A 13909-nucleotide genomic window follows, 5' to 3' on the forward strand; every position below is an offset into this window, starting at 1 on the left:
GTGAAGCCAGTGTAAGCTGAGGTTTTCTTCGTACCAGGGTGTGCTTGCTGAATAGAGTTATTTGCAGTTCAACAAAAACAACCCCTAATTTTATTGTGATCCCAAAAAGATCACAATAAAATTACTTTTACTTTTAAAAAAAAAAAACAACATTTGCCTATAGCACTTTCAACCTGACTAGTCTGGATTACTTGGAAACCCAGTTTGGATGCCGCTGTATTGCTGACAATAATTTTGGATATTCTTTCAATTATTTACAAGATTTGCTTCTCTTTGATAAAGATTTTACTGAAGAACAGCTCTATTGATACTGATTAAATTTCACACTATTTTCATTTTTTGGCAGAGGTGAGTGATACTTTGGCCTACCAATTTCTTAGAATTTTATGTGTCAAAACTCTTTTTTTAAACAGACATTTTTTTTTCTTCTATTTGTCAACAATGCACTACTTTGTGTGGCTCCATCACATCGAAACCCCAATAATTTACATTCTGGTTTGGGGTAATAATCTGACAGCACATGAAAAAATTCAGGAAATAGGATATTTTTTTTCTTGTTTCGCAAAACTCACATCTTCAATCTATATCTTCCTGCCTAATTTGATTTTATTCTTTCATGTGGCTTAACATTCTAAGATACTTACTCCCCCGTGTAAACAAAACCTTCTCCAATGCATTGAAACTAAACATTCAGTTCCATCATTTGAACTCACAAAAGAGGTTTTTGAGGAAACTAGTGCTAAATTTGGTGTAATCCATCACAGGTTTATCTGCATCTGCACCTGCATGGTCAGGGACTCCCTCATGGGACGGAGCCTGTAGACGGTGTGGCACGTCCTCTAATGGGTGAATCAGCTGGCAGGTGTGCCCCAGAAGCTTCTCTGCCACCTGCACACTGGACACAGCATAAGTGGTCTGAACTGTTTTATTGCTTAGTTAGACAGAGAGATACACCTGGGCTTGGTTGAATTAAATGCTTAATGGCTTGCCTGGCTTCTGGAGGAGAGAATCTCTTGTTTACAATTTTGAATCTCAATGGACCTCGATGAATATGAAATTGCATAACGGATTGCGTTAAATTAAACCCATTTATCTTCTTGTTGACCTTTTACCTGTAGAAAAAAAAAACTCAGTAGCATCTGCAACTTATTGGTAAAAGAAGATGTGATTGGTGGAGAGTAAATGTGTAACAAAGCTTCACTTTTGCTGACTGATGAGAGTTAGAAAACTTAATTTTCTAACTAATTTTTTTTCTAAGTTGAAATTACTTACTTGGAATAAGAATGGAGCAAAAAAAAACAAAAAAAAAAACAAGACGTTTCATAATCTACTTAATTAAAATCTTTATCTGGAGCAAACTGGCTGCGAAACTCAAATGCCCTGTAGCACTGTAATGAAAGCAAATTAATGCACTGGAGGAGCCATGAACAGATGATGAAAGTTTACAATGATAAAATAAGAGATAAACGCTGCACAACAAAGAGATATTTAAGCAAAATCAACAACTTTTTGCTATTTATTTCTAAAAACCACCAGCACACCTTGGTGAGAGGAGGGCTACAACCTGAACAAGTTGCCAATATGTCCCAGGGTATATCAAATATTTGCTGGCATTTATTTGAAGATATACTTATAAACATATCCATAACTTACAAGTGTTCATTACATGATGATATATCATAAAATGGCAGAATGCTATTAGTCTGTAATCATTTCACTGGATTGAAATCTTGGTTCTAACTCATCCTGAGGGAGTTATGTCAGGTTGACATCAGTACTGAGCTGGTCAGCCAAGTTCCTCCACACCAAACTCATCCCTTCATGTCTTTGTGGGTCTTGCTCTGTGCATTGATGCAAACATACGCTGGGACTGGGCACTGTTTTGCATAAAACACATAGAACAGACAAAGTTGCCTTTAGTCTAATATCCTTGTCACACTATTGTGCAAATGCATGGGATTTTTTTTTTTTCCCCAACGTTTTGGTCTTTTTTTTTTTTCAATATTTTGTCTTTTCCAAACGGCATATAAACAACAGATACCTTCAGACTGTCTTGTTGCTCTGTTTGGTGTATCTGACTCCTGCTCTGCTCTGCCCCTGCCTGTTCAAGAGGCTCTCGCCTTTGGGATGGTCGTGCATGGGATTTTCATTGTGTAGAAAGACACCAGAAAAGACGAAAACATAAGAATTCACAAAATATGCAGAAAAACACATTTCTAAATTTTTAATATTTTTGAATCAATTTTATTAGTTTCTACTTTCTGTTTAATTCTTATTGTCCATGTTTAAATTATTTGCATTCCTGACAATACCGTGTTTTTATTTGCCTGGATGCAGTAAAAAGTTTTTTTTTTTCTTACTTTACGGGCTATGTACTAAGTACTTTCTAAGACGGGACATAAAATGAAGATGTTCAGATTACAACACACTCACAAACACACAAAGTGAGTGTGGCATCTTTCATTCTGTGAATTATCTCTGCTAAACTCCCAATGCCAACGAACAATTTCAGACCCTGTGATATGAAATTAATGCATTACTTCAGAGCACAGCTAATTATCAAACTCAAATTAAACATCTTGTATTTACAATAATTAGAGTGTAATAATTGCAGTCATATCATTTCATTACAGAAATGACATTGCTGTAATTTAGTCTTCAATTTTACCCTAATAGTTTTATCACACATCTCAGATTTAACACTTGTCAAGAAACTTGAAAAGCTTTCTAATTCATACATATCAACCATAGTGTTGTTTGATATTATGCCATATTAGTAGATTTTCCAGTTTGTTTTTATTTTATTGTAAATAACGTGTTTTATCTTTACGCAATTTTTGATCATTTCAGTTACAAAATTATGCACAAAAATATTTAATAAATTATTTCAATCTGAATTTTTTTAACTGGCTCTGTTGATTCTTTTTTAACCCAGTACAAATAGAAACACATTCTGCAACACAGTGGCAGACCCCGCTCCAGCTCCCAAGTGTCCTCTTTGAGAGGGCCAACCCCCCGTCTGTGCTGCATTACTTTTTACTTCTTGAGACTTAAACTGTGGCAGCAACACATAGTGTAACAGCTCCCTGGAGAGAACTAGTGATTGCACTCCAGTGCACGAGGTGATATTATGTTTAATGTGTCGCTTTAGTCCTTGAGGGGCTTCCAACATCTGGCACGATTTTAATTCCTCGAATGCTCCCTCTTCTAAGTCTTTCACTTCTCCAGAGAGTCACCGATGCAATCCTTAGACTGAATAGGTCATTTCTCAGTATTCTATTAAATATACAGTGGCGTACAATGCAGAGTGAAAATATTTGTCTCTTTGATGATTTCTTCAGGTTTTGCCTCACTGTTTCAGACAATTGAACAAACGTTCCAAAATAACCAAAACAACCTGAGGAAAATTAGAGTTTAATTTTCAAATGATGTTGCTATTTATTAAGGGGAAATCAGTCCAAACAAATTTGAGCCTGTATGAAAAGCAAATGCTCCCCAAACCTAGCAAATAGTTGTGCACCCTTGGTGACAACAACTGCGATCAAACGTTTGCAATAACTGACAGCGTGGAAGTCTGTTTAAGATCATGTCTCAGCATCTCAGTCAGATTTAGAACCATACTGTTTGTTTAGATATTTTTTCAGTCAAGCAGATATGGCCTCGTTGTTGTGCTTTGGATCATTATGTTGCTGCATCTGCTGAGGATAATTGAGCTAAAGGTAACCTGTCCAGATCCTGAAGCAGAGAAGTGGCCCTAAACGTACAGATTACTATCACTATGCTTTACTCTTAATATTATGTGCTTTTTCTAAAACTGTATGATGGTTTTAGAACACATCTAACAGGTCATACAGTTCTATGAAAAAAGTCAATTTATGTTTTATCAGACCACAAAAATTTTCTCAACAGTCTTGATCATCATCAATCAGCTTTTAGAGAAATGCAGGTCTAGCCTGGCTACTTCTGGGAAGGCGAGCCACAATTTTTCTATTGTAAATTCATAGATAACGGCTGCAATTGAGATTGCTGCTGTCCCAAACCTCATAACTTTTGCACCCTTTCCAGATCAACAGTTGTCATCGAATCTTTAATCACTTGTTCTTAAATTTTCTAGTCTACTTGTTGTCACAAAGAATTTAGTTTTTTCTACGGGACTGGTAGTAATCAGGTCTGCGTATGTTTAGTAGAATCAACTTAGCTCTCTATAAATTTTGGCCAGTCTAAGTTAATACCTGAGTTAACAACAAGATCTATTATTTTCTCTCACAATGGAACATTGGGTTGGAGAGCTGTGGCCCTTTAATAAAGGAAAACATAATTCAAAAGGTGCTAAATAAGAACAAAAATATAATACGTAACATTAAAGTGGGACACAAACAAAAGACATCTGTATGGGGGTAAATCTTGTTATGCTGATTTACTTTTAAGTATACTTTATACATTTCTTGTTGCAACTTTTACCTGAGGTCACAGGTGCTTAAAGTTGTTCCCTGCAGGCCCTCTAAGCTCCCATCTCTTGGCTTGCTGTCCCGCAATAGAGGCCAGCTCCCTGCAGTAAGAGCCCATGCCGGAAACCGGGTTTGATTTGTTGGTGCAAGTGTGCTGAGGGCAGACTGGGGGCCGAGCATTAATGGGTTCGAGACAATAGGCCATCACTAATCAGAGACCTCAAGGTTGCCATGAGGTTAATTGTGATGCAGGTGGCTCTAGGAGGAGGGGGCGAATAAGAAACGTCAACTCCTTTGCTGCTTCAGCGGCCATTGTGTTCTAACATTAAGCCCCGGGGCAAGGATTTGGCTTTCTCCCTCACTCTTCCCCTGTGTCCTCCGTAGCTTTTAATTTCTTATTATTCACTGATTCCTATTCAACCTCAGTGGTTTAAAAAACCCTTTTTGCCACGTGTCAAAGGAAATGTTAATATTGAGCCTGTCCTGGCTGTTGTGATGCATGGCTAACTATTGTGGAGCTCCACTGGTAATTCAGCAGCGTATTTCCCATTCACTGGAAGCACTTTTGTTGCATCGTTATTTGTTTAAATCGACAGAAACAGGAGAACCTGCTTGCTTTTGTGTTTTGTAAAAAAAAGGCCGCCTCCAAACAAGAGCCTGGTCACAAATACATAAAGTAGTAGCTTTTTGTTTTGCTTTGTTGTTTCTACTGATCAGTTTCCAGTTGGTAAATTTGTCTCTCAACTTTTTTTGCTATTTTGAGTTCATACAATAGGGTTTAGTTTTCAAGTAGAGTATAATACCAAGTGGCATACACAGTGTTTATGAATGTATTGTGTATATATAAAATAATTTCTAATTATTAGATATCTAATTATGAACACTTTTGCATGAATGTTCTCCTACTGCCTTTACAATAGAAATTCAGAAATGTTGCAGGCCAATTTCTGATTTTTAAACAAAAGACTTGTACTTACAGGGGACAATCTTAGCAGTTACAAATTATTTTTAAAAATATAATGAATGTTTAAAATATATTAGAACTTTCTGTATGGAAATTATGTTTACCATATCTTTATCTCAAAAGAAGTTTGGGCCAAAATTAATGTTTTTACAGTCACCACTGTAAAGATCCAAATGCTATGAAAGAAAAAACTCATATGTTTTTGTACCTGATATTTACTTGATTCACCTCAACGCATCTCCTATGCTGACCAAAAACATAAATCTATCACAACAACTTATGGGTGTTCCTTTATTGGAACACACTTGGAGCTTCCACAGTTATATATTTTTTGTGTTTGAATTTTTCGTGGCTGTATTTTGTGGGCCTCTGTTATTACTGGAGCATAGGGACTGTGACCAGCTGAAATTCTCAACTCCTCTAAAAACTCTTATTACTGCCCATTTTAATGATTTGAACATAAAATACATCTGAATATTCTTCAGCATGTGGTGGAAACTGTCTTGGCACTACAACAGTATCTAACAACTATGGCCTTCCTTATCTCTACTCTTGAGGGTTCGGTCAATCAGCAGTGAGGAAAATTAATGTCACTCCTGGATTGGTGCCTTTAAATAGGATCCCCATTATGCCTCTTTTTTCAAACTTACAACATGCATTTTCTTTACAATATTTTACATACACTCTAGGAAAAACATTTACGAACAGCTGAACCTTCTGCAACCAATTTGGAGTTAAGTTTAATAGGAAAATATGGGAATAGGTGAACTGGCAAACACTGAACTGCAGATTGGTAGGGGTCCATTGTAATTGGTTAAATAACTCCACAGCTAATATTATTTTTAAATTTTAGTGCGTGTGTGTTGTTACACTTAAATCATTTTTGGTCTTGCTGTTTAATAACACTACCCTCCAGCAAATAAATTTCAGCAAAGTCCATACCCCACAGGTTCTACCCATGTCTTTTCCAACATCAGTGGTGCCATTGTGTCAAGCACAATGCAGCACCTCTGCACAGTTAGTCTTTTGTTCTATTTGATTTATTATCTTACACATTATTTCATGTTTCTCCGCCTGTCATAACAATTTATGTCAGCCTACGAGCAGCACAGTGACTTGTTCAGTGCTTAGTTTTCATCGACTATCCACCTTTGTGTTTGAGTTGACAGTGGGGCAAACTGGAGGGGTGAGATGGTGGAAGATTGACTTGAAAGACAAACATCTTGGCGTCTGCCAACCTGCAAATGGCCCTTGTGTTTATTCAGCTGAGAATTGGACAGCAGCCAGGCCATCATATTCTTTGCTTCCACAGCATATGTGAGGGCAATACATTGAAGTTTGCATTTGATACATGACAAATGAGATGGTATCGCGCAGCAGGGGGGCCGGTTCGGCAAAGCTCAATGAGGTACGGGGAGCGGAGTCAGGGGTAAGAGGAGGTGGAGCGGCCGAGAGCTTTCTTTGTCAGACAATCCAGCTGGAAGAATTGTGTTTCCTGTTGTTTGCCTATAAATTTGTGGTGCAAAAAAATATAAAGTATCTTCACAAAACAACAAACAGAGACGTTCCTCTGTAAAATAAGTTAAAGTCTAATGAGTTGAATTGATAACCTGGGGCAATGCCATGGTTCAGGCAAACTAGATGGTATACATTTGCTGTGGAAAATGTTATATCCAGTCACCTGACTTTAACTTGTAAAAATCATACTTGGAACATATATGACATGTGCAGCACAGAACATCATGGAAACATAAAAAATTTTAAATTCAACAAACTGACCAGGTTATGTTCCTTTAAACTTTTCTTTAAAATATCACTGAAGATCTTTGAATATTCCAGGCTGCCATGTCCTTCTTCACAAAGAATGTGCATGATAGTCATCAGTGTTCCTCCAAACCATGCAGAATACAGGAAAACACAGTTAAAGGATGAGTTGACCAAAGATATCCAAATGCAAGCAAAAAACAAAAAACAAAACAAACCACAAGCCACAAGAGGTCACCTTATACCTTTTGTAATGTCACTAAAAGTAAAGTAGTAGATTTAAAATTAGTTTTGCAGAAAAGTATGGTCAGTGGATTGCAATGACCATACTGCAAATGGCTAAAATATCAGCAACTTATAAGCTGTTTTAATGTCCTCTTTCCAACAGTGTTATTGCTAAACAAAACTCAATGACCAAGAGGTGAAATCATTACACACATAAGCTCTGATCACCTGCATGTGTCGAAAATGCTAAGGAGGCACCTCTATTTCAAAGAGCCTTTACATCTTGCATGCAAAAATATGCATTTCAGCTTTATTTTTAATCCTTGAGTTTCAAACTTGTACCATCCAAATAGTATTAACTTAGTGATTATACAGCACACTGGCTTTAAAAATTTCACAAATCAAGCACACCTTTCATCTTTCACCCACTTCTTGTGACCAAGACCTTGGTCTGACAAAAGCAGATAAAGTGGCATTATTCCAGCTAAGGACTGATTTTTACTGCATTCATCCGGATATGTGACATTGAGAGGGACAAGCAGAACCAGCAGGGCGATTAAGGCCCTATTATCACCTGTGCCTCCAAGACATCCGTGACTTCGTCACATATCCACATGGGCAGGAAATCTGTCGTGCTGCAGACTTGCAATGACTTTGAAATCAACCTCTTATGATGAGTCGCAGTGTAAAGCACTTTGAAAAGCAAGATGGTGCTTACCTGAGTAGATCATCTGTTGTCACCGCTCGTCTTTGGGGAGGGATTGGTCGATCGCCTCCGTCAAAGTGTTTAGGAGGTGTACATATCAAGCGGAACATTCTTTCATCTTGTTTAAAAAAGGAGTGTGGCATTCATGCCTCCAGCTAAGCTCTGTGCTGACACCTCGGTCCTGATCGGTTGGCCTTAACTGGAGGTTGATCAGCAGCTCTCAACTTTAATCAGAGTGGAACCTCTTCTCAGTGTCAAAGCAGTTTTATTTATTTATTTATTTTTAAGTCTAAGCTCTTTTTACTGCAATTTCAAATCCTTCTTTGAAAGAAAAATCTAATCAAACATAACAAGTAGCCTAAAAAGCTAAAAAAAAATAATCTGTGTAATTAAAATGAGACATTTCAGTTATAAAAAATTGTTGTAGAAAACCCAAAGAAAACCTCTTTTAGCAATGACAGGGACTATGTTTAAGGTATTTAGAATTATAAGCTTCAGCATAATTTGGCTTTCTTGTCAGGTAAAACAACTATATTAAAATTATACATATAAAGCTTTTCCAAAAGTTTCATGTTGGCTTTTGTGCGTTATTATTACTTATCATAATCATTTTAGTGGTGGCTTAAGTTTGCCAAGAATGTGGTTGCAAAATTTCTCATCATTTGTTCCTAGGGACAGTCTTCTCTACAAACCAACATCATGTTCTCATCTCTCATGTGAGATCTAACACCTAATAGGGGGTGTCGACTGTTTTAAGTGAGAGTGTGAAATCCTTTTAGATTTACCAGAGAAAAAAGTGTCTACATTTCCAACTTTACACCAAGTTTCTGGCACCTTCCCTTGCCACAGATCCAGTGGCTTCAGATAACTGACTTTGTTACAGATGCTGGGGCACCAATCTTACTTTTATTAAAAGAAACTAGATTGAAAACAAATTAATAACTTGGAAGGTTGGAGGTTGCGAAAAATTCCTCAAAGTGAGAAATTTTTTTAGGAATGTAGGTGCTTTTATTTGTGGCAAAAATTTACTGGGAAGAAAAAAAGAATTAACAGGAAAAAAAAATATTCTTATCAAGGTAGTTTGTGAGTATTGTACTTAATTTTGTATTATGCATTTATTCACTGATTAAAGCACTTCATTGAGATTAATAAAACATTATATCAGAGTGAAAGAAAATATCAAGAGGTGTCACTACTACCTTTTTAGGCACCCAATATTGATCAGTCGACACGTATGGTTTGGAAGTAACAGGAGCCAGTACTCATTTTGTCCTATTCTGTGTTTTTCTGTGTATTTATTTCGAGTTTCTGTGTCTGAGTCTCCGTGTTGTCCTGTCTCCCCTTGATTATTCCCAGGTGTGTCTCGTTCCCTGATGACCTCTTGTGTATTTAATGTCACCTGCATCTCTGTGTCTTGGTCGGGTCCTCGTCTGATGTCTATTCATCTCGTGAGTGTCGTCTGTTCCATTCGTTGCCTCCAGTTGCTACCGGTGCTGAGCCCTGGCTTTCTGCTCTGCCGTGCTTGCCTGGTTGTTGGACATTTTTGTGGACCACTCTTTTACAATAAACCATCTATTTCATCATTTCTACATGGGTCTCAAGCCTCTGCCTCACCACACTACCACACCGCTTCATGACACTTTTACTCATCAATAATGTCTCTTATTGCCGTTTTTGCAAATCTGAGAAGAAAAAGGCAGTTAAACTCTCTGACTGTTTAACTTTAAAAAATGTCTGCATCACTTTGCAAGTTGTTGACACAAAAGCTGTAGTGAGTTTGCAAAACTGGCACTGTACAAGTGTTTCACTCGAAAAGTATCCTCAACTGTCTATTACCTTAGCACAACAGTTTTGCTGGTGTAAATATTCAACTCAAAAACATTTTGCATCTTCAAACACTCAAAACAGTTGTGAATTTAATAGGAGAGATGTTATCATTAGATGATACTATGGCAACAGATTATGTACTGCTGTTAATATTTTTGTTAGATAGGCTGCTGTGTCCCCGCTTCATTTTATAGATTGGAACATAAAAGTGTGTGTAATGAGAGAACTCTTCTACATTACACAAGACAAATCTAGCAAGAAAGAATGTGTCACTATCCATCCAGTACTCTAATTTTTCACCATTAGATCCATTTAATCACTTTGTTTCATGATAAAATAGCAATAAACACTAATAACAGGATGTTATATCAAGCTGTTTTATATAGACAATAATAGCATAGAGCGCCATGAGATTTTATTTCTGTTGATTTTTTTTATTTTTATCTTACTGAAATGGTTCAAATCAGCCGGCTAGTTATGCTTGGTGGCAGGTAATCTGTTTTTATTAAGGGAAAAATTCAAACCAATTCAAGCTTACATAAGAAAGTAAGTGGCCACTAAGTCTAATAACTGGTTATATCACCAAAATGTCTAATTTACATCTAGAATTTGACTAGACTATTACAAAATATTAATTTTATTTTTCTTTATTTATTAATAAAATCCATGTACATGCATGTTCTTGCTAATGATACTTGATTTATTCTCTTGCCACATAATCCAAGTATGCTTGTGCATAAGGCTTCTAAATAATAACCTGATATTCTCCTTGACAATTTTCATCAGAGCAGAATTCATGGTACTGCTACCTTGACTATGTATATTTTTTCTGACATGCTTTTTATATCAAATGGACAAGAATGCACACCTTCAAGATTAGACTTCTGTCTCATCAATCTGCATAATATTCTCTCTCATTACCTATGGCAAGAGAGGCCTGCAATGCTTTAGATCCTGCAGCTTCCAGAAGGAACTGACTATATGTGCTATATGCAGGGAGAGAGAAAAAGGCTCAATCTTCATCACCATCTCATCAATATTTTTTCTACATAAAAGACCAACTGGGATGGTTTAACATGATGATTACTTAGTTGTGCTCTAACATTTTTCATGTGTACTCACAATAAGGCTACATTCCAGGGTTAGATATAATCCCTGTGTAATACAAAAACAGATCCCATTTAATGGTATTCATGAACTGCAATGTGCCCTGGTGATCTTCCTATAGATTGCACCTATTTTTAAGCCTTTCTTATGTTCCTCTGAAGGGGCATGCTAGTGTCTCCACTTAATCTACTTAAATAACTTGATTCGGTACAACTAACTGAACAGTTGTCAGTTGTTTTTAGATATCTAATGAAACATGTTTTCTCATCATTGGTTAAAAGTATTTTTTGTTTCAAAACATCAAAGCGTCTCTTACATTTGTCGTTACATAAAGAACCTTTTCTCTTGTTTTTACCATAGCACAATATGATCCTACGAGTGTAAGTCTCAGCTCCATCTGCATTTTGAAGAAAATAAAAGGCCTTGTGTAATTAGTCGTGCACTATAAATCAAGTAGTGAATCTATTTTACCATGCTCTAATTGAAAGTGCTCTCTCTTTTTTCAGGGGTTGTACACGGACACAGAGCTCCATCGGATGGTGATAAATGTGGAATCCAGCACAAACAGTTTGAACCAGTCAGGCCGTGATTGATCAGCGCCCTCTGGGATGTCAGGTGGATCTTTCTCCTTCAAACCAGAAGATAAAAGCCTTAACGACTCTCTAGTTTTGTCTTACCTCCCTATTGCATGTTTGTGTGTGTGTCTCTTTCTTCGACTCAGTGTTTTATTATTTCGCAGTCTTTGACCTTGAAGGTTCAGTGTGTGTCTGTGCTCTGATGTCTCAGTGATTTCTCTTTTTAAGACGCAAAATGTTCCTTTTACTCACTATTGATGCCACTATACACACAGTACATAAATGCGTCATAGAAAGGTCTATTTGCATGAAAGTTTAGTTGATTCATGACTGGATTCTATAGCATTTTCTATAATCACCCGGCACATTTTTGCGGGGGCTTAGTAGTGACCGTAGTGATGCCACAGTACAGTGCTGTACCCGCACTTCAAAGCACATTTTGTTCACACGCACCCTCACAAAACCACAGGGTGACTTCACTCACTTGCAGTGGCAAAGGTGCACCAACTGGGTTGTTTTGTTCTCATCTTGTGTTTTTTCCTCTTTCTTTCTTTCAGTTTTCCCACCTCTTCATCATCCTCAATCGTTTTCTCAAAGCATTTGCTCCGGAGATTTACACTTGCAGTTGATAGAAAAAAGAAGAAGAAGAAAAAAACATCAAGCAGCAGAGTGAGCTCTGCTGGTAATTCAGGTTTGGTGTGTGGTATTTCATTGAGGTCCTCTCTGATTGTCCTGCAGTTGCGATGAATGTGACTCTTGGAAGCAAAAGGTGTATCAGTTGGGATCACTCGGCATCTGGCCCAACGCTCTTGTGTCACAGTGACCCTCCTGTAGGGGGGAGAGGGGGCAGCGAGGGCCACAGCAGGGGGTCTCCCCTGGAAAGCAACATAAATTTCAGAGAGAGAATCAATAGACTGTGAGAATTGTGAGAGCTGCATTGGTTTGGACTCTGTGACTGTGATCCAGGTGCTTTTGCTGTATGAATATCTGAGGATGCATATGCGATTTTTAACCAATAAAAAAGAGCACCTATAATCACATTTTGAGATACCCTCCAAAACAAACAAACAAAAAAACATACTAGTGAGACCTATTCTCCCATAGGATGTAAATATAGCCGTTGCTCTCCGTATAGAAGTAAGGACGCTCTGTGGGGTGTAGACTTCAAAGCAAACCAGGGAATACTCCAGAACAACTGCTGGCAGTTTCAAATCAGCATCCCGGCTGTCGGCAGCGTAACCTTCCACCTGTCTCTGGCATGAGATAACTGGAGAAGAAAATGTCCAATTTGAAACAGCATGTGTCAAGAAGCGGGGAGATTATTTGTTCAATTTGGAATCTAAATACATTCATTTATGTTTGTAGCAAATGGTCCGGAGAAATATAAGTTGTATATAGTACAAAAAAATAAAAAGGAAAATGTGCAGTCCAGACACTGGAATTTACCTGAGGAAAGGACAATAACAGCTGATCAGGCTTCAAAAGTAACATCATCTACCACTTGGTAGGACGTGAAAAAGAACATATAAGAATCGACAGGCCACAAAACACATTGACAATTTTTCCCTAATTTTTTTGAAAAGCACAACAAAACAGTAAATCCTTTCTTTTTTTACTTTGGACAAACACACGTGGGCTGCATTTGTTAGTTTTGGTTCTCAAAATCAGATAGATGAATTAATTGTGAAGCAAACAAAGAGACGGGAAGATAGCCTTAAGCCTATTGAGTAGGAACATGGGGTGAGTGTGGCATTGTGTCTTTGATGGAATTGGCCTGTGGTGCATTGTGGGTAGTGGCGTGCTCTCTGACCGCAGCAGGGTACTGGCGGCTGTGTCCACTTTTCAGGTGCTGTCACCCGCCCCTTGGTCATATTAATTAAAGGATAAAAATGAAAAGAGGAGAAGAAAAACCAAGATTAATCCCTCGGCTTTTATGTAGCTGGAACACTTCTAAAGTCTGCACTTTTTGAACAAAACTGCAAAGAAACACAATGACACACAGTCAAAGTGCAGAGTAAATGTGTGTCCAACATTGCTTCATTTAGTTAGTTAGCTTGGCATTGGAGTTGGGTCTAATGCTTTGGGTATCTTTTCACATGCTGCTCACAGTCACGGCATTGTAGCTCTGCCAAATTTGTTACATGCAGCCATTGTCATTAAAGATGAGGTGTGTAACGTTAATAAAAAAAATATTTTTACGTCTATTAAAACTGTCACTATTTTGTGACAAAATCGTATGAGACAGGTAATCTGTGAAAAAAAATTGAGCTCTGCCTCCTCCCTGCAGTCCTAC

Source organism: Gambusia affinis, linkage group LG21 (genome assembly GCF_019740435.1).
Source record: "Gambusia affinis linkage group LG21, SWU_Gaff_1.0, whole genome shotgun sequence".
NCBI lineage: Eukaryota > Metazoa > Chordata > Actinopteri > Cyprinodontiformes > Poeciliidae > Gambusia > Gambusia affinis.